At 34.5% G+C, this 27,587-nt stretch overlaps 1 protein-coding gene across 5 annotated transcripts in view; it reads right to left on the reverse strand.

Moving 5' to 3' along the window:
* Cdh20 (cadherin 20) overlaps window positions 1-27,587 on the reverse strand; it is a 211,317-nt gene that overhangs the window by 132,444 nt on the left and 51,286 nt on the right. The window contains exon 2 of one of the 5 annotated variants that reach the window (XM_003474126.5): window positions 2,673-2,798. The exons of the other annotated variants lie outside the window; for them this stretch is intronic. The gene's annotated coding sequence lies outside the window, so the exon portion shown is untranslated. The remainder of the gene's footprint in view (window positions 1-2,672; window positions 2,799-27,587) is intronic. 5 annotated transcript variants of the gene reach the window in all.

Genomic DNA, 27,587 nt, shown 5'->3' on the forward strand with positions numbered 1-27,587 from the left:
TGAAGAACTTAAGCTCAGAGTAATTTGATTATTGTTCAGTAGTTCACACCTGTTTAGTGAAATGGCTGGAACTTCACTATGACTATTTCCAGGACTGGAGGTCTCGATTCACTACTGTACCTCACAGCCTGAGAACTTAAAACTGATTTTAATTTAATTTAACTAATGTTAACACCTTGAGTTTTTAGAAGATCAAAGTGAAATTGCTCACTAGCTTTGGGTTAGAAATAGAAGGCTGATTAAAACAAAATCAGAATAAAACAAAACAAAAGATCATATCCTGGCTGGGTAGCAAACAGCTGTAACCTCAGCTTCTCAGGCTTAGGCAAGAGGATTTCAAGTTTAAGACCATCCTGGGAAATTTAGGGAGATTTTCCCCCAAAAGAAAAAAGGACTGGTTTGTTACCTAAGAAAAATGGCAGCCAGCCTTTTATACCAAGAAGGTTAGAACATTTTAAAGTTAACTCTGGAAAAAACATGAACTTCTACTTGAGTCTTAGTAATTTATATATGTTGCAAAAGTGAAATGGACTTTTTTCTTTAATTGCTTGTATGATTTAATGAATTCTCTACAGAGACACCAAGACTAAAGAATTGTCCTTAATATTCCAGCAACACATGGATCAACCCTAAAAATCTCTGAAAAACTTCTAAGAAGCAAGTGAGTGAGTTCATAATTGTTTCCCTGTCTCTAAACCAAAATTGATGGCCAGTAGGAAGATATTGAAATCCAGTGCAAACTGACACTATTTATAAGGTCTAGATATTTTAGACTTGTATTGCACCATTCAATTCTAAGATCATAAAAATGGTGGTTAAAATTTATATTGTATTAGTCTGATTAACACGGAGATGGGTAAAAACAGGATTTTGCAGAAATATTTATTTCACAAAGGTAGGGACTTTAATATACAGAAAGCTGCATAAATCTGCAGATGTTCTAATTAGATTCAGCTGAACTGCTTCAGAATGCAGGATAACATGGATTTACTTTGCCAACCACTGAGAATAACTTTTCTGATGAAAAACAAGGTTCAAGTTTGAATACTGAAACATAAAATACCCTAGCCCAGGGAATAGATTTCTTTCACATCAATTTCTTCATTGGCTCAGATTCTTCTAGGACTAAAATTCTTCCTTTATTATACCCCTTAAAAAGAATTTGCTAAATGGTACCCTGATGGTATTCTTTTTAAACCTGGAATCCTATTTTCTGTTAATTGTTAAGCATTAACCTTAGATAACTAGAATACTATCAAACAAATTTATTCATGTAGTGCTTAATCACAGTGAGGGAGTAGTTGAGGCTATGAAAAAATCTGGTTCATAAAGGTGACATTAAAGATGTATTTCATGGGTTGTTTTCATTAGTTGATTTCCTTTTTTTTCCCCGTGAATATTTGTCAGCTTTTAATTTCCTGTGTGCTGGCAGGATTAATGTGTTGTTTTGCATTCACACAGTAATAGTTTAGTTAATCTTTTCAGAGCCTTCGTTGAGGCCCAAGTTATAGCTAGAATGAAGAATAGACCCACCTCTCGCCTCAGGACTTTACGTGATCTCCAAAGACATGAAGATCCCTTTGGTATCTAATTTCAAAAGTTTCTTTAGCATTAGAATGTGTTATACTACTTCCATAGATCCTTAAACTGTGGTTGTTAGATCCAACTGGGCATTTTGATTTAACTGTTTCTCATCTTAGAAGACAAGGTAAGGGAGAATGTTCCTGACAAAGAATATTAAGGGCAAAGAGTGGCACTGTATCTTGAAACTCAGGTTCCATTGACTTCTCCTTAGATGAATTACTCTTTGGTCATTATTCCCTTAATTATATTTGATAAGTCAACCTATTCTCCTTAATTAAAATGTTGGCAGGTAGTCTTCATGTAAATTTATGCCAAGAATTTGTTACAATTTCCATGCTTTATGATTTACCATTTTGAATAAGGAAAGAGTAATTTCACAAACCCTTTTGAAAGACAGCCTCTTACATATGCAAGTTTAACCTCAATAAATTTTTTGGATATCTTTGAATTTGTGTGGAACAAAAAATACATTGCTCAAATATGCTATTTTAATTTATTAATCGAAACAATATAGCTGTGAAAGGAATTTGCAAGAAATTGATTTAAAATGGATGTTATTGTGGTATAAGCCTTGGTTTGCAATGTTAGGAACAATGAATGTAGAAAATCAGTATTATTTATAGACTGACGAGCTACTTATTACTGTAGAATCTGAGTGAGGAATAATATAAAGAATGCAGGCCCAAGTACCAGCATTTGCATTTAACCTTTGTTTGTTAAATCTCTTAAGTCAGATTATCTTGTTTCACATACTACATACATACACACACACACACACACACACACACACACACACACACATCATGAGGTAAGAACAAACTGGTCACTGATACAAAAAATCCAAAGTGCTTCTAACATTACCCATAAGGAACTCAATAAATGTGAATTTCTACTGCCCAGTCTAAATCCCTCTCCTCATGTATTGGACATTTTCCTTCATTTCCTCACTTCCATCAAAGGATAGTTTGGGAATTAAAATGAGACGGAATTGCATTAAACTTATTAGAATGCTTTGCAGCACATTGCATAGAGAAATTTTGGCAGATGAGTTTGAACATGGGTAAAATGAATATACGAATGATTCATACCTTTTCACATTCCAAGACAGCTTTCCTGTTAGCAGAGATCCTGGTGATGCAGCTGCACAGAGAACAAAACTAGGAGGCATTTCAGGAGAACTAGGTCTTCAATGAATCAGATCACATATTCTCACCCTGAGGAGGCCAATATGTAAACTTTAAGGGTATTTCCAAATGGCAGCTACCTCCTCTTCCCCATTAACTACTTACCATGACTCAGGCTCTTGTTGTCTGGAGTTTCTATTCAATGATAAATAATCTTTCATGGTTTATATTTTTCATTTCACAAATTAAATGTCACAGGGATGTCAGAGATTGATCCTAGTTCATCCCTTGATTCACAATTCCAAGGTTTATTCGCCAAGCTTTTGCTACTGGCACACTTTCCTAGCTAAAATCACAAAAGTCTACCTTTATTATATGCTTTAAGGTGAGTAACTTGCCCATTACCCTCTTTCTTGTGGTATTTCTAGAATAAAAACAGCTGGTGAATTTAATCCTAAAATAAAATTGTGCTGGTATTAGAGTGGTACATGTACCTGAATTATTTCCTTTCCCTCTTCTGAAATCACATTGTGGTAGCAGGCTTTCCTTCAAACCTAGGGTCTATAGACATATTCCATCTCCCTTTGCTAATTTTCATTTGCACATCATCTCTGGTATGTGGCACATATGTGAGGAAAAATTCCTCCTTTGTGCCCTTTAATCTTTGACAAGATAATGGAAGAATGAGGTTTTAGATTGCTTGTTATCTCACTATACCTACCACAACTTAAACAGCATGTCCTTCATTTTATATTTTCTGGACTTAGCGATCTAGACAGAGTTGAAACTCATTAGCAGTCTGCAGAGGCTTTTTAGATCTTTTTTTCCAGAGAGTGTGATGTCACAGTTTTCTTTCACTGATAGAATCTGGAGAGAGCTCTGGGAGAGGGACAAGCAACAGGAAGCAGTGCTATTGTCCCTTCACTTGGTAACAGTCTCACAGTACAGCAACAAATTCAGCTTCCAACATAAAAGCAGGTGTTTTGCTTTAATTAAGGCCAACAAAGTCTTTTCTGTTCTCAATAGGCTTTTATTTTTAGACACTAAGGTAAGGAGGAAGAGAACATTATCCCATTCTGTGCCTAAAAATAAAGATTCAGATGAACTACATAATTAAGAACTGAAAAGGGAAAAATGCAACTCAATTAAAATTGACAGAATAATACATGGAATCAATGGCTTTATTTGGTGTTTAATGATGATACTGTTTTCATTTCATTATACATGAGTCATACCAAGCTTTGCCTTAATTTAATTGTATTCCTTACAGAGTAAACTGAAGTATGCAATTTGGAGTATATGCATCAATTAAAGAAGCTTATTTAAGATTACTGTAAATTGATCCCTAAGACTGAAACCAAGTTTTTCTGTTTCCAATATATTAGTTTATTGGAGTGATGAAGAGTTCTAGTCAGAAATGTGAGTGACTTTGGTAAGGGGAGATGAAGAATGATATGCAAACAGTAAAGACTGATTTTCATGAAAAAATAACATTATTTTCAGTGGAAAAAAGATACGGCCATGTATTTTGAATCCATTGAGCTGGACAGAACACGATGGGATTTTAGTCTAGAGAGGAAATGCTAGATTGAGTTGCCTATATAAAATGAATCATGGTTTTGCCACAAAATTAAGTGCCACAAGATATAACAGGGAGATATAATTTTTCTATATGACCCTATGCCATTTGGATTTTAAAATTGGTTCATGAGCTTCAAGGAAAGCAGAAAAAGGAGTAAATACTGAAAGTTAGGCTACTTGAGTGTTTTATGAAATTAATGGTGGGATATAGAACACTGTACTTTTGGGCACATTTATTGCAGTACACTTGATGTTTTAGTCAGTGGGGTACATACTGTGTACCAGTGCTCTATGAACCTCTCTGAAATCCATTATGAATTAGCATCAAATATCAAATGATGGTAGAGTCAGGATCTGATAGATTGTTCCTAACAAAAAGTTTCCAGCTTATTTCATTCTAATAGTAATATAGATAAAAGTTTCATATTTTCTATCTTTACTAAAGCATACTGTATAAACATATTAAGAGATTCTCATTTACTCATGATAAGCCTGGGCTCCTCAGGGGCTGATAACAGCCTGGTTGGGGGAAATAGTACTGTAATTATCTTCTTCCTCCTACCCTCAAGGTGACCACTCCACCAAACATGATGACTGAGGCTGACCAGCCAAGATATATTCATGTAGGTATGATCTTTCCATAGCAAATGCATGCTTCTAACTCAGCTCTATTTTATAATCTCATAATAATCTGACTGTGCTATGCTAGGTCAACTATCTATAACAGTGATTCTTTTATACTGATCTGGAGAGGACAGATAAGAACACAACAAAAAGAGAAGTATACATAAGAATTTTAAAGCCTACAGAGCAAATAAAAGTAGAACATTTGTGCTCTGCAGTGTGGTGTGTAATCTTAAATTTATGAATCATCTGTAAGAGTCATCTTTGTATCATTTTAAGATTTTCCTTTTTATATCTCTTTAGGTTTTCTTTTCTTTCTTTCTTTTTTTTTTTTAGAGATTGAAAAGAGAGTCCTCAAAAAAAAAGAAGAACAAGAAACAAACAAACAAAAAAGTTGGATCTGGTGGCACATGCTTGTAATCCCAACACTGAGGCTGAGGCAGGAAGATTGCCATGAGTTTGAGGCCATATTGTGTTACATAGTGAGTTCAGGGGAAGGCTGAAACATAAAGCAAGACCCTGTCTCCAAAAAACCAAAAATAATAAGAAAAAAAAAAAAAAGGAATAGAATCAACACATGCAACAAGGTTTTTCAAATATTTACCTGAATTATCCCTTAAATGTTTCACTTAAATCTGACCCACAAAATGAGATGTATGGGCACATATGTATATAAATGATATTAATTTTGTAATATGCAAATAATTTTAAATACTCATGATTAAATTGCTCTTGCTCTTTTAAATTTTTAAGGATCACTATTGGCAAATTGTACAGTTTTCATAGGTAATTAAAAATAAGAACTGTCACTTATAAAGCAAATAAAATGATAAAAAGTAAATAAGACATATGAGATATGATTTATATCCTGTGAAAAATAAACATTGACTGATTCACAGTGTTAAGCACTAAAACCTGTAAACAGCACAGTTCACTCTCTAGACAGCCATGTAGAGATGCAGTAAGTTGCCATGAAGCAATCAGTTATGCTACCTTTTTTAGTATTCAAGCAAATGTCCTCAGTCTTGCTGTGTTGTGCTTTAAGTGACAGAGCAAGTAAGTCACTAATAGGAGACCCTATATTTGTTTAAAGTCATAGTATTCACCCACTCACTCATTCATTCTTACACTGAAGAAACAGATTTTGAGAACCCTGTATGATTTAAATACATACAAGTGCTAGATATTTTAATAAACACTCTATACCACATATCGTATGCTAACCCTGACTCATGTAATTCTTATAACCACTTTATGAGGTATATTTCTCCTTTTACAGATGGGTAAAATGAATCATAGAGAAGTAGATGAACCTGCCTAAGACCACACAGTTAGTAAGGTGACAGAGCTGAGATCAGATCCTAGACAGCATGTCTCCATGGCCCATGTTCTTAAGCATAAGATAGTCTCTGCCTTTCTGGATCTTAACAGTCCAGAAGGGATGCAGATAGCAAATGGATAAAGAAAAGAGAAACAAAGATGAGCTGGGCTGTGATCAAGCTGTGAAGGGAGGGCAAACAAGGAAATGAAGGATAACGGCCTGCGACACAGGTGATCGGGGAAGTGACAAGTAAGCTGAACCAGAGAGGGAGAAAGAACTAGCCCAGGGATGACAGAGTCTCCAAGGAGAGGCTATCAAATGCTCAAGAAACCTAGTAGGGCCTTGGGGCTAGAGCAGGTGGCACTATGCTTGTCATCTGAGGAGGGGTGGGCCAGAGCAGGAGGACTCCAGCACGACTGGAAATAGCTTTATGAGATAGAGAAAGCTCTTTTTTAAATGATGGGATGCAATGTTTCTTGGAGTATGTGGACTTGAATAAGTGGGATATGTTTGAGGACACCTAAGGAGAGCAGATATTGAGGTAAGTCCCAGAGAAGCCTCAGGGAAACAGCTATTGCCCAGGAATCTTGAAGACACTCAGATTGGGGTGATCTTCTCCCTGTATCCCTGCCCATGGGAACAGCATACCCTCCTACCAGGAGAACTGGCCATGTGTTGTATATAGATAGATAAGTGAGGTCACAAGTAGCTTCACAGAGACACTGTTGCCTCAGCATGCCACTGAAGACAGTTCCTGATCCTCAGGGACACAAAGAGTAGAGTGAAAATTCAGGCTTGAAGAGATAATGCAAAAATAAGAGATGTCTTGGGGGATTTTGTGTAGATGAAAGACAAATATTCTAAGCAGTGTTTTACTACTATGAGAGGTCCTCTCTCCCTGGAAAGTAAGGTCACCTCTGGAAAAAGTGAAACTACTGAGTGTTAGAGATTACCTGCCTGCCACCTCTGCAAAATGGAGGTGCAAAAGGGAGGGGAAATCATGGAAAAAGTAGTTGGTTGCTTGTACAACTGAATTTGTGGACTAAACTGCCTACCTGCTTCGTGTGGGAACATTTTGTAGGTTTACTAAAAATTCACCTGCAGCAACTGTTCCCACTACGGGTTGACTGCAAATACTGAGATTAAAGCCAAAACCTCTGGAGGCAATATGTGTAACCCTGTAGGAGAACTGCTGAGCAGAAATGAGGTCGGCTCTCAGAAGTCACTGTTGGTTTTTGAAATATCAGTGATAACTATGATAAGGCTGAATTGGAAAACATTTAAGAGAGTGTTTTTAAACCCTCTGGGCAGATAAAAGGTAGTCTGTAGAAAAAAAGGAGAATAGGTGAAAGCATCCTTAGGGTTCTTAAGAAAATTGTTAATTTTTGGTAAATTCAATTATTGATTTCCAGAAGAATATCTAGAAAGGAGGAGTTCTGAAAATGATTTTTGTAGCTTCCAACTTGGACTGTGATTTTTCTAAATGAGCTAATACTGTCTTGAGGAAAGAAAGGACAATTTTAGTAGTGCTCACTAAACATAAGGGTACTCTTCTTCGGTTTAAGAAATATAGCTATCAAGGAAAAAGTGACTTGAATCTTATCAATGGTGCCTGCCTGCTCTTATTTTGCCAATGATATACCCACATGTAAAGGTGTGGAGATTCTTTGCCTGATGAGAGAGTAGGAAATAAGTCTTCCAACAAGTCTGGTGCATAGTCTTGGTGGGGGAGTGTTTATAAGACTTTTAGAAAAGCACATGTTGAACTTAAAGTTTGTTTTTTGCTTTTCTTTTATAAAAAATTAACATTTTTCATAGGCCTCTCAGATCATATTGGGTATTCTAGGGGTGCCAGGGTTCCAAGACAGACCCTGAGAGCATAGGCAAGAATCAGATGGTGCCCATTTGCTTATTGAAACAGATGTCCATTAATAAGACTGATGACTATGACTAGGAACTAGGGAACCAACAGCCAAAAACAGATGCTTATACGCTCAGTGAGAATTTTCAGAGCCATGTCTGTTAATGCATTTGGAAGGAACAGCCTTACTGTCATGCAGATAATTAATGGAAGCAAAGGAAGTATTATAAAATATGTTAAATCCACTGTACCAGTTTAAATGGTTTTATAATTTTCCCTAGCACTGGGTGAGTATAGGCATAGAAAGAAGTAATGCTATAGGAAAAGATAGATGAAAAATTAGAATAGCATCTATAGATTAAAAGTTAAGTAAGGTTGTAGTGTTTTAATAAAGAACAAAGATTCTTTTAGTAACAATAAACTTGCCTGTACAAATACAAGGCACATAAAATAAAACATTAACACAGTGATTAGAAAATAGTGTCTTTTTAATTTCAGAGTTGGAGCTGAAAGAAAGTTTAGAGTTAATGAAGCTAGAATGTGATCAGGATCATCTGTGACTCAGATGATATAGAGAAAGTTGCTGGAGGTAAAATCAACAGACAAAAATCAGGAGGTGGAGTGAGTTATCTACATGTACATAGAAGGCATCAAAAAATCAAACAGTCATCAAGGTACTGAAAAAATGACAGCTTAGATCTTAAATCTGATGTAATAGCTAATGTTCATTCAATACAATTCAAAGCACTAGGTTCTAAGAGCTTTGTAGATTATCATTATTTCCATTTTTAAAGATCATGTAAATGATATGAACAAAAGTAAGTAAATTTGTTCAAGTGAAATTACAAGTGAGTGTCAAGCCTGGCTCACAGATTCAGCCAGTTTGGTTTCTTCTACCCTATATCTACGAATGCTATGATTGTGGAACAGGAAGGCAGTGGCTATAGTATGAAACGTTAAGAAGCAGGAGATGTTTTGAGAGAAAGAGGTAGAAGTAATTTTGGAAAGCTCAAACTCTCGATTTTGTGGGAAGAGAGGTATAATGATCGAATAGAAGCCATGCAAGATGGCTGTAGATTCTAGATTGCAGTTTCCTCCAAGGATATCAGGTTCCTATTAAGGCAAGCAGGTGGGAGGGACATTCTAAGAAAAGCTGAAGGATTTTGGAAGCCTATGTGGCTTATTCAGAGAAAGAGAAGTTAGGTAGGGTGAGAGTTACCTGGCATAGGCTATGGTATAAAGAGATCTGTGATGATGGACCAATGAGTTTAGATTTCTGGCAGGGCTATGGTAAACAACCTGTGGGTTTAATTCCCTTGAGGCAACAAAGACTGATACAGTGATTAAACTGCTTTTCAAGGACTGCCATAACAAAGTTCCATGAAGCAATTTAAATTGCAAAAATTTACTGTCTCATCTGTGAAAGTTCAAAATCTACTATAGTACAGAAGTATCAGCCATTGATTCTTTTTGAAGGTTGTATAGAGAATCTATTCCAGGCCTTCCTATTAGTTCACAGACTTGTTTGCTGGTGAGTAGAAGTTTCACTGTGATTTCTACCTTCTTCACATGGCTATCTCCCTGAGGATGTATCTGTGTCCAAATTTGCGTGTTACAAGGATACCGATCATATTGGATTAGAGCCTACTGTATGACTTTATCTTAAGAGATAACTACATTTACCATGATACTGTTTACAAATAAGGACACATTCTGAGATATTGGGGATTAGGACTGTAATATATGAATTTTTGGAGGACAAAATTCAGCCTAAGCACTGGGTATCAGGGGTAGTACTCAATCCTGTCTGCTCCTGTTTATCTTATGAGCACCTGAACACTTAAGGCATTTTATTAGGCATATTAATCTATATTTTCCCCTACTGCAATGAAATAGCTGAGTGTTTTAGTCACTTTTTTATCACTTGGACAAAATACCTGACACACACAACTTAAAGGAGGAGAGGTTTATTTTGACTTAACAGTTTCAGTCCACCATAGACTGGTTCCCAGGCAGAAACAGCATGATAGAACAGCATGGACCAGGGAGGATGTTCACATTATAACAGTCAGGAAACAGAGAGAGAAGGGAAGAGCTGGGAGCAAGGATACAGCCATCCATATCCTATCCTCAAAGACCCACCTTATTCAGGCCCCATCCCCTAACAGCATATTCAGCTACTGAACTCAGCAACGAATGAGTCCACTGATGAATATAATGCCCCAGAATCTAATAACCCTCCGAGTTCATGAGATTTGGGGGGACATTTTCTATCTTAACTGTAGCACTGAGAGCCACTTCTTAAAGGAGAGAGGTTTTCTATTGGCTCATGGTTCTTTAAGTGAAAGGTCTAGGGGCCTCATTTAGGGAAAGTTTTCTAGGGACAGGATCCTGGGAGGCACAGAGTATCACATGGCAAGAAACTAGGAGTATATTTGTGTCTGTGATCTATTCCCTGTCCTTCTTCTTACAAAGCCACTAAGATTCAGTCACCTAATAACCATATCACATTCTATAAATTTCATAGTTGGATTAAGTTCCTCTCTCTTAATAACATTAATATGTCATTTTGGAGATTAGTATCCTAATGAGTTCTGGGAGATAAACCATACTACTAAATACACAAGGAAAATACAAGTGAATGAAACAAAATCCTTGGCTTTAAGGTTTCATACTTAGGGGAAGAAGAGAGATTAAGAAGATTATGAGGAAACTCAGGTATATGAAACACAAGTAGAATCTGATAAATGCCATGAGCTACAAGCAGACTGTTACATAAATTACAAGATGAATTGAGAAGTAGAGATTTGCAGTTAGTTTGGCTTAGTTTTTTTTTTCTTTTTTAAATGTAAATAATATCAGTACAAAAATATTAAATAACCTGCATTGTAAATAATATCAGTACAAAAATATTAAATAACCTGCATTAGTTCTACCAACTAGAAGTCTTCTCTTTCAGTTATAATGTATATAAATTCATGTGCAGGTCCATTTTTACTCTGTCAGATGTCTCTGAAATATGTTATTCCAAAAAGTTTTTTTATGTAACTGTTTAGGAAAAATATTAAATGAGCTCATAAGCACAAAGTAGAAAGTAATGTTTAGAAGTCATAGACATAGCTGTAACAAAATGATTGAGCTGTTGACTACATATTGACTGTAAATATCCTACCACTCAGTCTCTACAGGTACCAGTCGGCCTAGAGCTATACACAATTTTAATAATATTTATTTTATACCAAAATGCATTTTAAATTTCTTAAATCAAAATAAAGCCCTTAGCTACTTTGGACTACCATCTCCTCCTGCAATGTATTTTGTCTTCCTCACAAATCAGGGCAGCCTAACTTGGAGAAATAGGTGGATTTTAACCAAAGGCCTGGGTTTTCAATGGACAGATAAACAGTGATTACTGACAATAGAGTTTCAGATTTTCAAAATACAGTATCTAACAAGGAACTTCTTGATAACCACGAGGAACATAATGTCTGTCCTGAGGTTTCCTATGCAGTTATGGGTGGATTTGGTGTACACTGTGATATATAGTAGAAAATCTAGAAGAAAAGGATATTTTGATTTAGAATAAAATTCTCCTAAGACAGTAAAATTTTCTTAGGACCTTGGCAAGAGTGTCCTAACATTCCTGATTTACTGTATGTAAGAGAAAAATAGAACACTCTTCATGATGAAAACTTTTAGGGAGTTAGAGTTCTGACTTCACGATGGGTCTGGCTCTTGTCCTTAGAATTCTAGAAGGCTTTAAACTTGGCCTTGGCTGTGATCCTGCCCTTGAGGATGAATCTGCTATCTTGTTTTTAGCAATGAATAGATAATACACTATCAGTCTTCTGATTTGGAAAAGGCACATTTAGTATAAAAAGTACTACTTTTATGGTTCCAAATTTGTAAATTATATGCATTCTTATAACAATAATTATGATTGCTATTTGTCTACTACTTATTGATTCAAGTAATGAAGTAGAAACTCTTTATTTTTTCCCCTTTGCTCTTCCTTCTTTCCTTCAGTTATAAGATATTTGGATGCCTGGTACAAGTCAGTTTCTAAAAGGTGGTGAATAAAGCAGGAATATAAAAATGGGGAAAATAGTCCTATTCCTCAGCCTGGAGAGTAAGATGAAGAGTAATAATATATCCACAAATACAATTGTAAATAGTGATAAGATAAACAAGGAAAAAAGGAAGAGAGCTATGAGAATCTGAAAATGTATAAAAGGAGAACTGATCTAGAATCAGTAGGTAGGGAAGACTTCCCTGAGGAAACAGTGTTTGTACTGAGTGCAAAATGGTATAGAGTCCTTAACATGAATAGTGTGGAGATGGGAGGTGGGATATGGATAAGGAGGTTCCAGAGAGTAATAAGTGCAGAGCACCCAGGTTGGAGTGGGTAAAGGAGAACAGCAGAACTGAAACAAGACCACTGTGACTAGAACATCAGAGCAAGCAGGAGAGATACAAGGGAGAGGACTGGAAGTATAAGCAGGGATTATATTAGGCAAGAAATGGTAAACTGAGCAATGGTAAGCTATTATAATTTTTAAGCACGGAATGAGATAATAAGGCATTCAGTTATTAGCACTGTAGAAAATCAAGAAGATTGAGGCCCAAGAAATAGCTAGAGGCCAGGAAAGAAAGGATATTCCAGAGAAAGGATATAGATAGATGAGGAGAGTTCAATCAAGAAATATTGAACAGCTATAGTGATTTTATAAACCCGTTCTTGCATTTGACATACAGTCTCTTTCTGCATTTCAAAAATGCAGGTTTTCTTAATTAGATTCCTCATAGTAGTTCCTATATGGATCAATATTCAATAACCTATTAATCATTTTTTTTTCAAATATAAATGACTCTGCAAAGAATACCTTATATGGAGTAATTGTCTGGTTATTCTCTTAATGAATATATGTATTAGATACCAAACTAACTTCCAGAAACATTGGACCAGTTAACTCTCTCATAAGAATTCCATTTTCCATCCTCTTACCAAGCCAGTGTATTGCCAATCTTTTTAATTTTAGCTGGCTAATAGATAAAGGAAATTCAGTATTTTAATTTGCATTTTTCATTGCTAATGAGATTATTCATCTTTTAATGCACTTACTGACCATCTATATTTATCCTTTTATGAATTATCTTTCCTTTGATCATTTATATGTGGGGGATGTTCTTTTCCTTGTTGGTCAAACATAGCTCTTTTGTAACCTTTTGTCATATGCATGTTGCAAAACTATTTGCTAGTCTTTTGTTTGCCTTTTAATATGATTGACAGAATTTTCTAGTTTTATATGATTCATTATGTATATGTATGCATATTATTTTAAGTAGTTGAATCTGTCAACTGTCAGTTGAATGTGACAACTACCTTTGTCGATCTATTGAAAGGGCCTTACTCTCAGATCAGAAAAATATTTTCCTAAATTATATTTTTCTATTTTGAATATATTTAGAATTTAGTATGAAGAATAAGGAGGAATACTTTTATATTCAGCAAGTATGCAATAAATTGTCCTAATATCTTTTACTGAATAACCGCTGTTTCTCTCCACTCTTTGAAATGCTATCGTTATTTATAAAATCTCCAAATACACTAGAGTTTTATTCTGAACCATGTGTTTTGTTTCTGATCTCTCACCTTGTGCCAGATTCATGCTGTTTTAATTCATGATTTTAGACCGTAATTTTTATATCTAGTGGTTGAATTTATGCACATAATTCATCGTTGTCAGATTTTCTTAGTTATTGTAAAATATTTATTCTTTAAAATGGATTTTAGAGTAATTTTGCCAAGTTATACAAAAATATCTTATTGCAACTTTGGTAGGGATTAAATTACATTATAGATTAACTTTAGCATTCTGGGTCATTACAGATATCTTCAAATTGTTATTGAAGTCATTTAACTTGGGAACAAGTGAAGTTTGCTATATATTGTGACCAGTACTTCAGAAATACATGAGAAATTGACAAGCTACATATTGTGAAATTCACTAACTCATGATACAGTTCTAAATGATTTATTCATTCAACAAATATTTACTGAGCTTAGAAATATGGTAGGTACTGTTCCAAGTGCTGGGAGACAATGGTGGGAAGATAGATCCCTATCTCCATATTTTAGAGAGGAGAGATAGCAGCTTGCCTTTTACCACAGATGGGATAGAGGTTAGAGTGGAAAGGTTGTAGTGACTACAGACAATTCTTTCCAAAAATAATGACTTTAAAAGGATGATAGGAACTGGGTGGCATTTGATCATGGGAGCAAAGAAATTCTTTGTTTTAGCTCCAGGTTTGACGACACTAGAACATACTTATGTGTTGCAGCACGATTGCCAGAAAGGGAAAACATAAATATATGAAAAAGAAAAGAGATGCTTGCAGTATGCAATTCCTTGAAGGTGAGACTAGGTAGAATGTATTCTATGAGTATAGTGTTAACATTTGATAGGAGGAGAAAATTAGTAAGAGGAAATTCAGAGAGTGGGCCCAGATACAAGTGGGTCAGTGTTTAGTGTTAAGAGTGAAGAAGTACTTTTGTAGGGGCAATAACCAAATTTATAATAGTTTATTAATATCCTTCGGTTTCAGTAAAAACTTGGGATTCTTTTACAGTGTTAAACTTGAGTCTTATAAGTTGTCACTGAACTGTATACAGTATTGAAACCAGTACTGAGAACATCTGGCACATATCTGTAACTTCATGTTTATGGAATAAATATACAAATTGGTGAGTGAGCCAATTTTATATTGTTGAGTAATTGGGTAGGTTATGTAACATCTTCCATATATACTTTTACCAATTCTTAGTACTTCCACATAAGTATGTAATATTTATTTATCCTTACAAGGTGAAATGAATGTGGAAGACTTGGTTTAATTGCCTACCTTGCCACTTTATAGTTAGTTAAAACTGAAGAAGTTATTTAACTTTGCTGGGTTTTAGTTTTGTAAAATGAGGCAACTGGAATAAACCTTTAAACTACTGGACCTGATCTCTATGGGGAAGCTTTTTTGGAACCCAGGTTATAATGCAGATAATCTACAACCCCTCAGATAAGAGTGGACATAGGAAAGAAGCAATCCTAAAAACTGCAGCGGTATTCTTGATGCTCTCTCCATCAAGCATATGGAGGAGCTCCTAAGTAGGATTTTTTGGGGACAAAATTTAGAAATCTAGCAATATTATCTGTAAGGTCTTGCATAACCTATGGTAGCTTTTGTCTACTGTGATTTTAATAATTCTGTGAAATAAGGAATGCACTTTTTTTATCTCTTTTACAGATGGGAAAACTCAGATTCAGAGCTCATATTTGCTGTAATCACTTGTCTAATAAATGGAGGAACTGGAGCCACAGTTCTCTTTTCTTTATTTGGGCAGTAGTTTTGTTGGCATCAAATGATTTCCCCTAAAGGGCTTTATGCTGATTCAATAAAGACTCTGTCTAAAACATCTGAAAGAACTGCTGCCAGAAACTATTACTGGGTATTTATATTATAGTTCACATCCTCACATATATCATGAAACTGCATAAAAATGTTTTCCTAAGTGTTGTTTTACACCTGAGTTAACTGAGTTACAAGAACCTTTAATCAAAGTGCTGAGAAATAACGAGCTGTGAGGAATCATTATAATTTCTCAAAAAATCTGTAAAACGTAAATCAAGATAATTGACAGCACGCTTAAATTTCTTTAATTTTGAAATCAGTTTCCTTTTTAAATAACCTTCACATGAGACTGATGAAGCATATAGTCTTAATGTGGAACACATTAAAATAAGAAATCAATCATAGCTTAAATTAATCAAGACTAAACAATGAATTAGAAACGAATGCTCACTGGGTGGCCACATCAATGACTATCATTTTAGATCAGCTGTCCTTCTCCAAGGATGTTCTGTTCTCTCACGTCCAGGTTTCCTTATGCTGACCTTTCTCTTGGAATGATTTTCTTTATCAGATAAAAATATTACTCATTCTTTAAGGTTCATTTAATAAACCACTTTCCCTGTGAGGCTCACTTGTCCTCATGGCTTTTCTTCTTTTTGGACAGAATTAATCTTCTCTCTCTTCTGAGAGCTTCACAAGAACTTGGCACTGTATATGTAGCACTCTTTGTCCTGTTACATAACTAGCTGTAAGATCTGTGTCCTCCTTGTAGGTTTTAATTTCAAGAGCAGAGAACATTAAACATTTTGAAGATGTTTTTGCATTATAAGAGTAATACTCAAGGAGGGAAATTTTTGAAAAACACAAGAAAGTTAAAATGAAGAATAACCATTTCTTTAATATAACCAATGCTTAGAATTTGAAATGATTTTTTCTATTGTTTCCTCTTCTATAGGCAAATAAATGCTGTGTTTAATTTGGTAGGAACTGTTGATTTCCATGTGTTATAAGACCTTACATCTCTATCTCTGTCTTCTTAATCCCACTGAACAGTGTAGTTGGCTCATTCATATGTGTATGTCTATGTCTATCTATACATACAGAATTGTATGGATATTTAGAACAGAGGAGGTTTGCTCAAAATATGGACAAGCTTGTCTAGAAAGTATCGTATGAAACCACTTGACCCTGGAAATCACATGCATTCCTACTAAGATATTTAGTAGAGCTTAATGAATTCTAACTTTTTTTGCACAATGTGAGAGAATTAGTTATTCATCAAATTGAACAACTTGATACATATCCTGGGTAGGAAAGCACGATCCTGTAAGTTCTCACAGTTAATGGTCTGAGGGTGATTGGGAACAAGTACCATGTCTCAGTGACAGTGTCATCATTAAACTGAAGGACACACTGCTGAGAATTTAAATACAATCTCTGGAAATTGTGTACCTCAGACTCCTGCTCCTCTATTTTCTACTTCTTTTGGCAGAACTGACAGCCTATGCGACAAGAGAAAGCCAGGCTCCAAACAGTAGGAAAGACATACTTGCACTTAGGGCCACACTGTTGTTCATAGGCGTTAGTTTACTCTAATGAATGTCAGTCAAGTCATTGGAGCTGTTTACTTTGTGTAAGTTGTACAGAAGTGGGCATGAAAGTAGATCACCAGTCCTGGAGCTTTTAGATGGAAAGAGAGTCTCAAATCATTCACCCACAGGCCTTCATTAATTTAGACCCTCTTTACATTTATAACATTTTTAAAGAGTGTAAAATTCTTATAGATGCTTAGGAGAATGCAGAAATGTATGGTTATGAAGACAAACTACACAAAAATAACTACTGTTGACATTCTCATGTATTTTAAATTTTGTTTCAATAATATATAAGTAGATAGTTGGGATTATATTATATATAAATATTGTATCCTTTCTCATTTGGAGTTAGACACATATATTTAAATAGATCATTTCAGTTAAGTGAATAGTACACAACATGTTAGAAGTTAGCTTAATATTCTGTCATAAGGATAAACTAAAATTAACCATTCCTCTGTTGTTAGGCTAATTCTAATTTCTTCAATGTTAGATATAGTCCTTCAAGGATACATTTTATATAATTTGTCCAAATTTTGAATCATAGGAGTTTCAATTGTATGATATATTTAAGTAAAGGGTGTCTTGATGCATTATGACTACTTTAATAAAATACAGTAGGGCCGTGTAACTTGTTAGCATAAAAATGTATTTATCATAGTTCTGGTAGTAGGGGAGTCCAAGATCAAGGTCCTGGAAGATTCACTGTCTTGTTCTTAGGTGGTACATTCTTGAGTGGTATTCATGTGGCGGCAGGCCTATTTTAGGTTACTAATCACATTTATAGAAAACTAATCACATTCATGAGGTCACTGCCTTTTTGAGTTGAGCACTTCTTACAAGCAGTATGAAATACCTAAGAATTCTTATACTTATTGATCAATTTCTGAACGTAAAAGTTATTTACCTTTCTACAACTAAATGTTCCAGTATTGTACATACATTAAAATATTGAATATTATTTATTACCTATTTTGAGAGATATGAAGAATATATATGTAAAATGATACTGTTAGATTACTAGTGAATTTGATAACTTTTATAAATATTGTATCCATAAATATTATATTCTTTGTTTTCTTTATAAGCAGTCAGTGTCTTTATATGAGATCTTCATGTTCTTTTTTTCATATCTAAGGTGGGATTTTATGAAATGCTTTTTTAGTATTTATTGAACTAATTATATTGAATTTATTTTTGTCTGTTACTAGAAAACTTTATTGATGGGATAAGTACTTGACTGCAGTGGATTGCTATTTTTATGTGCCATGAGATTTGATTTGTTTGTAGTATATTTTTAAAAGTAAGCACTAATATGGGGATTTGAATAAATCTTTGGCTAGAAATTACAAATTTCAAAGATTGAGTATTACTTGGGAGTTAAATCTTGAAGGCTAAAAGAGGCCCCTAGACTCTATTACAAAATAAAGTCAGTATCTCATTGAAGTGTCGGTCTGATTTTTATTTAGTGCTTTTTTGGCCACAGGGCTAGACATCCTTTTGTTTAGATTTGCTAAGATGATTGGAAGTAACTATAGAAGAAAAGATAATATACCATGAGAAGGTGTACAAAATTTGTTTTCTTGCCACAGAACTGGCATGTCTTTCCGCCTTTAGAAGTTTTATTTCAAAGACTGAAGTTTATACCAACTTAATGTCACAATTAGACTGAATTATTAGAACCATTAATTGATATAATTTTTACTTTCTTCTGCACAAAGTTATGAATGAAAATGTGATGAAAAGTGATTTAATCCTATCTTGGGGTTGAAAATTGAGTGCAATATTTTCTGAGCAATTTACTATTTGAAAAAATTTCTAAAGTGAAAATAGTTAGTGGTCTGACACAGTATATTCACAAAACTTTCTTTAGTCATTTTCATCTTCCTTTATCTTCCTTTACAAAATGTTAAGTATCACTGCCCTTTGCTTCTCTCAAATAAATATTTTTGGAAATATTTTTGTTTTCTTTTCCAAAAATAGAAGAAATGTTCTGGGACAGACTTGTGTGTGGCTTAGGGAAGTCCTCTTCTGAGATCTGGCAATCTTGTGTACTGAAAACCTGAGTTCTTTATATCACTTAGACACATTTGAATCATATCCGACTCCTGCCCACAGGAAATCTTTCCAAAACAATTCATTTTCTTTTTTGAACTCTGAAGACTTTGGGAGAGAGGGCCTTTTAATGTATGATAAATAATATCAACTTACATATTCAGAATCTAAATTTAGTATCTCATCTTTTTTTGTTACTCTGGGTGGAATTTCATGTAACTGATTTTCTACTGTAAACACTAGATCTTTTAAGGAATGTAACATTTCTGATTGAGGTAATTCTCAAAGATATAACATTTCTCTTTATAGCAGGATACAGAGCATAAATTTGTGATTATATAGTCTCTCAAAGAAGAATTACTGGTGATTCTGAATTGTAGTAATGCATATAGGCGCTTCTGTCTTCAATCATAGTGGCCCACACATTGTTCTAAGTGTTTCTCGATTTACTTTTGTGCCATATGCAATGATAGTGTTCATTTTATAGAGAGGAAACTGAGCCCAGAGAGTTTGAGAAACTTGTGCATGACCTGAAGTTACCTACAAGAGAGCTAGAGTCAAACCTACATAGCCAGAGTTCACATTTGTGCTCTTACACCATGGTATGTCTTTCTGAGCTAGTAAAGACTGTTTGCCCTATATACATTTTTGAGTTCTTATATCTGTTCATCAATGTCTCCTTATGTTTTCCTTCTGCTGTATAATTTTTTTCACCATTTTAATTTTTTCTGTCTTTAAGTTTGCTGTTATTCATTGGATTTGGGCTTAGAAATCAAAATAAGAAAGTTTGTTAGAGTTATGTATTATTATCAACTATGAACTTTGCAGTAGTCTTGGTTTGGGTTAAGGAAGAGAAAACCAGCATTTGGGATAAGTATAGTAAAAAGAAGAACAATACTTGCAGTCATGCATTAAGTATTTACTCATTGTATATTATTTTCACTTGTTATCTCATTTAGCTGTTCCTTATTTAAAACTTGACAACACCCAAAGTAGGGACTATATTTCCCAAGTTATTAGAGTAAGAATGAGGGGTTAAGGGATTCTCCCAGCTTTCATTCACTAATAAATTAAATTCAGTCCAAGAATTATTAACTGCAAAATCTTCACTTTTTTAATTCCACTGACTTACCTAAGGTATTGCTCTATTTTCTTTAGCAAACAGTTTGCAATTCAGATCATCTGGCTTATTATTAGCCTGGTCACCATAGTGAATTAAATATTTTTTTAAGCCAAGAAAAGTATTTTATTTTTCATATAAAAAGGGTACAAACTGATTCCTGTCTTCCCAAGTTGGGGAAAAGTTATACTTAAGAGATTGTGTTCGTGTTTTTTGTGGTGCGCTAGGAAATGAGCTCCCTCTGAAATACTATCAGGACCCATTGTCCATTTTCTCCAAAGAAGACTACTTCCTCTGCAGAGTAGTTTTCCCAATTGATGTACAAATCTCCTTCCTGGAAGAGCCCATCTAAATGAATTTAACATTCATATTTAAAAATACTATAAGTGTCATTTGCACTGCTGAATTTTGTGACTAGTGCTGAAGTTTATGAAGCATTACATATTTTTTTAAAAAGGCATTAATAATCAGAATATCCACACATCAATTAAAACTAGATAATATATAAATCAGCTGTAGAAATCAGGTTTAATTAAAACTTTTGAAAGCCAGACTTAGGGACTAAATGATCGGAAGCTTTAAAAATACTAATTTTTTTCTAAAAGGTTATTTTAAACATTCAATGGTATTTATATTTCTAATAGCAATGAGATGATGAATTAAAGCTGGATGTGTCTCAAGTCCAGAAGTTGAGCTGGCATTGTTTGCCATGGGATATTAAATATAGACTAGGGCATGGAAATGAGAATGATGCGCAAGAAATAAAGCCAGGAGACATTCTAGATAAGGAAATAGAAATTATAACCGCATGATCTGTAGTAGTGAAGGAAGAGTTAAGAATCACTTTGGAGTTTCTAGTTTTTTGAGTGGGTGAGCGAATCATATACCGAGATGTAAAATATAAAAGACAGAACAATTTTGGAGGGAGAAAGTGAGCTTTAAACATTTTGAGTGTTATGAACTTGTGGGACATTCAAGAAAAAATGCTCAGACTTTTGAAAGTGAGGGTCTGCTACATGGTTATCTGTACAGTTTTTAGTCTACAGGTGTTTGATGGGCATATAAATGGTGTTCTCATTAGATTGTCATGTGTATCAGACATTTTTGAATTGCCTTTCCAGCATTTCTCCCTTTTGCATTTCTTGAAAGTACCCAGAATTTCCTCTAGAACATCATTGGTGAATTTCTAATGTGCTTTTCATTTTTGTAGCAGGATAACTGTATTTATTCCAGGCAACTATAGTGGTTCCTCTATGTTTGAAGAAGATAGTATGGTCAGGGCAGCAGAATTGCCCTCTGGACATATAACTGAATTTCTGTCAGAAATAGAAATGAATAGACCCATTCTAAAATTTTCTATACTTAGAAAATGAGCAACAGTACTTTTTTTCATTTTATTCTTTGTTCAAATGATTCTTCCAGGCAGCACTCCAAGTAAAATGCCCCATCAGAGATTAAATGAATCATTTATAGCACATACCTTTAAGTCCATGATCTGCTCTGTTAGAACTAAAAATAATGCCTTACTTATGATAGCAGTATTAGTGTTTCAGAAGCTCTTATGTCAGCTCCAAGCATCTTTGTCCTCTCTAAATGACTGACAGCTTGATGATATTTTATTTCCTTCTTTCTTTTCATAGTGATTTAGTTTAAAATAAGCAAGTAGGTAAGCAAAAAGCTGCTTGATGTCTGTCTTTAAAATGAGAAATGTTGCTGTCCTCATGGGCTGTCAGATTTATGTCCTTAGATGAAAAAATTATATTAAAAATTTTAAGGACCAGTTAGCACTTTTAGTAAACACATGCTTCATTACTTTAAGGAGAGGGATGACTGTATCCTTTTTACAAAATAGCTGCTTTTCAGAATCAGAACTTACTTATCATACTTTAACAATATGTGCTACCAACTGAACAAAAAAAAACTTCTGACTTGATTTTTTTACCTGAATTTTGATCTTAAGTGTTCTTAATACTTTTTTTCTATTATCAATCTTTATTTTTCTATTTCTTTGACTTTGTTTGCAGTACATAATGATTACATTAACTGAAAGAGATTTTTGTTATGTATGTAACATATGTCAATTCCCTCCTCCCCTCAATCCCGTTTGTTTGTTTGTTTATTTATTGGTACTAGGGATTGAACTCATGACCTCACACTTGCCAGGCAGGCACTTGTGCTACTGAGCTAAATCTCAGGACCCCCTTTTATTTTTATAGCATCAGAATTATTTATTTATAAGATCTTACAGTTATCCTATATAGACTGAAAGCCAGATATGAACTTTTATTTCTACTTTTGTGAACAACAACAAAAAAGTACCTGATACCTTGTTATCTGTTCCTCGCAGAGTTTATCTAATGTTCTTTTTCTCAATTAACTTTGCTATGGCATTTATAATACATGTGTAGTTTGAGGTCACCTCCTTCCCCTTTAATCACAAACACAGAAATTTTCAGTGATTATTTCAGTATTACCTCAAGTTTTGAAAATACACTTTGATTTCCCTTTAATTTTTGCAAGCTCAAAACTAACTGCATAAATCCAAGAAGACTTGATGAGGACAATAGACTTCCTTCCCAGAAGCCCCCTTCAGGGGTTTTATTTGCCTGCAGTCACTTTTAGTACTTCCCTTAACTCATTCTTGCAGTACGTCCAAATAGACAGTCTTGTCAGAACAAATGATCTAAAATAAACATCCACTTGTCTCCCTGCATTTCTATTCCTGACAAGCATGCTTTGCCTGCACCAACTACAACCTGACAGTCCTTGGAAACATTTTGCTCACTGCTTTGGTCAAGTAGCTGATGGAAGATTAGATATAAACTTGAATGGTTTAGATTAGATATAACTCTTAATGGTTCTTGATGTTTAAGATTAAATGAAATCTTCAAAGGCTCACCTGTTTGTTTTCTCCCTCCTGGCAACCTGCTTAATAATACAAGTTACCATGTTTAGATGAAACCCTCAGAGTCAGTCAGCAAATGTTAGTATACCAGTAGCTATAACCATTTTATGTGCAAAGAAACTTGATAAGGAAGAAAAAGATAAGTCCAGAGTTTTGCAGGGAGGTTCTCAACTGATATTTGTTTAGCTACTTAACGCCCATGGAAACTTGGGTATCTTTGAGATTCATACTGGGAACTATCACATCCACCAAAATCTATCAGTTTGATACAATTCTGGCTGATTTGGTCCAGACTTCCTTTTTGCACTTTTCCTGTAAGAACCATAGACTGGAAAGGGTATATGGAGATTATTATAGGTAATAGATTTTTCTTTATTTTAATTTTATAGATTTTTCTTTATTTCTTTATCTTAATTTTATAGATTTTTCTTTATTCTTGTTTCTATTCTAAAGAATGGAAAAAGTTGCTAAGTTTGTATATAGTATATATCCAGGCAGCCAGTGCAACGCTATGAGGTACTATTGTATCAATGTTTAGAGGGTTGGTGGCCTCCATACAGCAATTAAAATTTCAACATAACAGTTTCTCAAACAGCACTAAGAAAAATTTCAAGGTAGAATACTAATACCTTAAGGCTGTTGAAATGATATGTGTCCAGCACAAGTTAAATAGAAATTGCTTGATTATTAAGTTTACTAGATGAATTTAAGTAACCAGTTGGAATAAAAAAGATCCACTCTTCTACTGTAGTTATGTAAACTGATTGTCTGTGGTCTGTGTATACTAACCAAGTCATTACCATTTTTATACATACCTTCAAAGATACAGATACCTAAATGCCTACAACTTGGATAATAAGAGAAAAAAATCTAATTGTAATTTTCTTAAATTTTAATTTTATATCCTGTTTATCTCAGAAAGTATTTTAATACAATGGAAAAACTGCTAAGAGGGGAGAAAAAAGGGCATCATCCAATTTATCACAAGATTGTTTTAAATTACCACATGTTCTTTCTCACATTAACTATTTGCAGCATATATTCTATTCCTGGCAAGTAGTCCTGAGAGTCTAGTATTAATTCTGCTTGGAATGTGGTTGTTTCCTTAAAATACATTCCAAGTCACACCTAAGCTGAAGTGCCAAATACTAGCCCTTTAGATTTTTTTTTAAAGCAGAACTTTTTCTTTATTATTTACCTGATATTTTTATCATATTTAATCTTACGCAGAGATTTTACTAATGAGAATAAGACAGTCATCAGTTGTAATGGTTAATTTTACATGACAGTTTGACCAGGCTAAGAGGCACCTAGCTATTTAGTCCATTCTTGTTCTATGTATGCCTATGGGGGTGTTTGTGAATGAGATTAACATTTGAATCAGCATACTGAGTAGAGCTGAAGATCTTCTACAGTGTGCCAGTGTCTTCTCATTGAAGTCTGAAGTGAACAAAATGGCAGAGTATAAGGAACTTTCCTCTTCCTCTTATCTTTGACATAGGAATAAGTTTTCTGTCAACAACTTGGACTTAGAATGAACTTTATAAATTAAACTCCTTGCACCTGTAATTTGGTGACTGTAAATCTTGGGACTTTGCCTTGGAGATGTAAACTTAATTCAATTGTAAATGCCCATGTAGTATCTAACCTAATTCTGGTAGAACAAAACAATAGTGAACAATCTACTATTTTGTATTTTAGTTTTTTCTAATATAAATACAGATCTGTTGGCTTTTGGGAACCTGTAAAGAAGGTAAGGCATCAAAGAAATAGCTGAATCCTCCTTAGATATTCTCAGTTTGGCAGAAGGGACATGAGAAGACATGTCCTTAAAGAATACCTCACATTTCAAATGTGTAGTAAATAAATCATGTGTAGGAACATTAACTCAGTCTACTTAGGAAATAACTTAGTGGCTTAATATGTACAGATCACAGAGGTGAACAGTAACATAGATCCAACTCATAGTTTCTTCAAGATTGAGATCCACGATATAAAAAAAAGATGAATGGAAAAACTGAAGGACCTATAGTGCTGAGATAAGCACCTGAAATACAGAAGTATGATTCTGAGTTGGTGGTAGCTAGATTTTCTGCATTTATTTAAAAGAGGAATTTGTACACTTGTTGGAATACAAAGATCAATATTAATTTTAGCTAATTTGAATTTAGGTAATAAATATATACTTTGAAGAAGTCACCAAAGAATCAACAATGATACTAAGTCAAAACTTGAATGAGATGGGTCCTCTGGGATTATGGCATGAAGGAAAGCTAAGAGGCTGTCTATAATGTTCTGTGTGTCTGAAGCAGCAGTATAAAAACAGAAAATTTTATGGCCAACTCTAACATTTTAGGTATACCACAACAACCTGCCATTGTTCTCCAGAGATCTCCTCTGGTTCCACTGTGATGGAGTTTATTTAGGAGTTGATCTAGACTCCACTGGAGTCTGCACATACCAGAGTTCTTTCTAGCTAGATTGTGATGATCAGATTCAGTTTTCTCCAGTGAAGTGTAAATGGATGCTACCAAGTGTTTCAACATGAGTTTGCAAGAAGGAAATTATTTGGTTAGAACTTCCTTTGTCTACTTTGAGAACCATAGACTGGAAAGAACATACAGAAGGCCTGGAGATTTAGCTCCACAGTGCAAGTGCCTGCCTGGCAAGCATGAGGTTGTGAATAAAGAAAGAGTACATGGAGATGAACTCAGATTTGATCATGTCAATTATAAGGGCTCATTTATGAGTATGGTCTCAAGTCATGTCCATTTACTTATGAAACTCGATGCAGTCATTTTTTATAGCTGAGTAGTACTTCATTGTATAAAAATACTACATCTTTTTTATCCATTCCTTGATTGATGGGCACTTGGGCTGTTTCCCAGATTTGGCTATTACAAATTGTGCTGCTATAAACATGAGTGCAAATACATCACTGTGGTATGATGTTTTCAGTTCTTCTGGGAATATGCCCAGAAGTGGGATAGCTGGGTCAAATGGGATCTCTAATCCTAGCTTTTTGAAGAATCGCCACACTGATTTCCACAGTGGTTGAACCAGTCTACCACCAACAATGCAGAAGGGTTCCTTTTTCCCCACATCCCAACTCCAGCATTTGTTGCTTGTTGATTTCTTGATATTGGCCATTCTTTCTGATGTGAGATGGAATCTGTGTTGTTTTAATTTGAATTTCCCAAATGATCATTGATGTTGAACATTTTTTTTTCATATATTTGTTTGCCATTTGTATTTCTTTATCTGAGAAGCATGTGTTTATCTCAGATATCCATTTTTGGATTGGGTTCTTGAATTTTGGGAGCCCAATTTTAAAAAATTCTTTATAAATTCTAGATAGAAGTCCTTTGTTTGAGGGAGAGTTGGCTTTTTCCCAATTCGTGGGTTTTCTTTTCATTCTGTTGGAGATTTCTTTTGACATGTAAAAATATTTTAATAAGATGAGATCTCAGTTGTTGATTCTGGGAATTGTTTCCCAAGTAGTTTGATTTTTGTTTGCGAACTCTCTGCCTACCCCTGTGTCATCAAGATTTCTACTTCGTCTTCCAGTAGACTTAGTATTTCTGTTTTAATATTTAGATCTTTGATCCACTTTGATTTTAGTTTAGTGCATGTTGGTAGATATGCATCTAGTTTTAGTTTTTGGCATATGGAGAGCCAGTTTTTCCAACATCACTTTTTAAAGAGATTGTCTTTCTTCCAGTGTACATGCTTGGCCCCTTTGTCAAAAATGAGGTGGCTGAGTGGGTTTATAGCTTTGGTTGTATCTTGTAATCTATTCCACTGATATTTAGGTCTGTTTTTATTCTAGTACTATGCTGATTTTATGACAGTAGCTTTGTAATATAATTTCAAGTCAGGGATTGTGATGCTCCTGCCTTAGTTTTGTTGCCCAGAATTGCCTTTGCTATTCTAGGTCTCTTCTGTTTCCTGATGAATTTTAGGGATGGTTTCTCTAGGTCTGTGAGGTATGCAAATGGCATTTTTATTGGAATTGCATTGAATCTGTATAAAATTTTTGGGAGAATGACTATTTTCACAAGGTTTGTTCTTCCTATCCATGAATAGGGAATATGCCTCCATTTTCTGAAATCCTCTTCAATTTCCTTTTTCAGTGTAATGTAGTTTTCACTGTATAGATCTTTTATTTACTTTGTTAGATTGAGTCCTAAATATTTCATTTTTTGGATGCTATAGTGAAGATTGTGGTTTCCCTTATTTCTCTGTCAGTGAGTTTTTTTTTTTTTTGTGTGTGTGTGTATAGGAATGCTATTGATTTTTGAGTGTTGACCTTGTATCCAGCTACATTACTGAATTTGTTATTATGTCTAGGAGAGTTTTATGGATTTTCTGGGGTCTTCTATGTACAGAGTATCATATCATCTGCAAATAATG

The sequence above is a fragment of the Cavia porcellus genome, unplaced genomic scaffold, assembly GCF_034190915.1.
Source record: "Cavia porcellus strain 051 isolate PalLab524CR breed Dunkin Hartley unplaced genomic scaffold, mCavPor4.1 scaffold_20, whole genome shotgun sequence".
Classification (NCBI taxonomy): domain Eukaryota; kingdom Metazoa; phylum Chordata; class Mammalia; order Rodentia; family Caviidae; genus Cavia; species Cavia porcellus.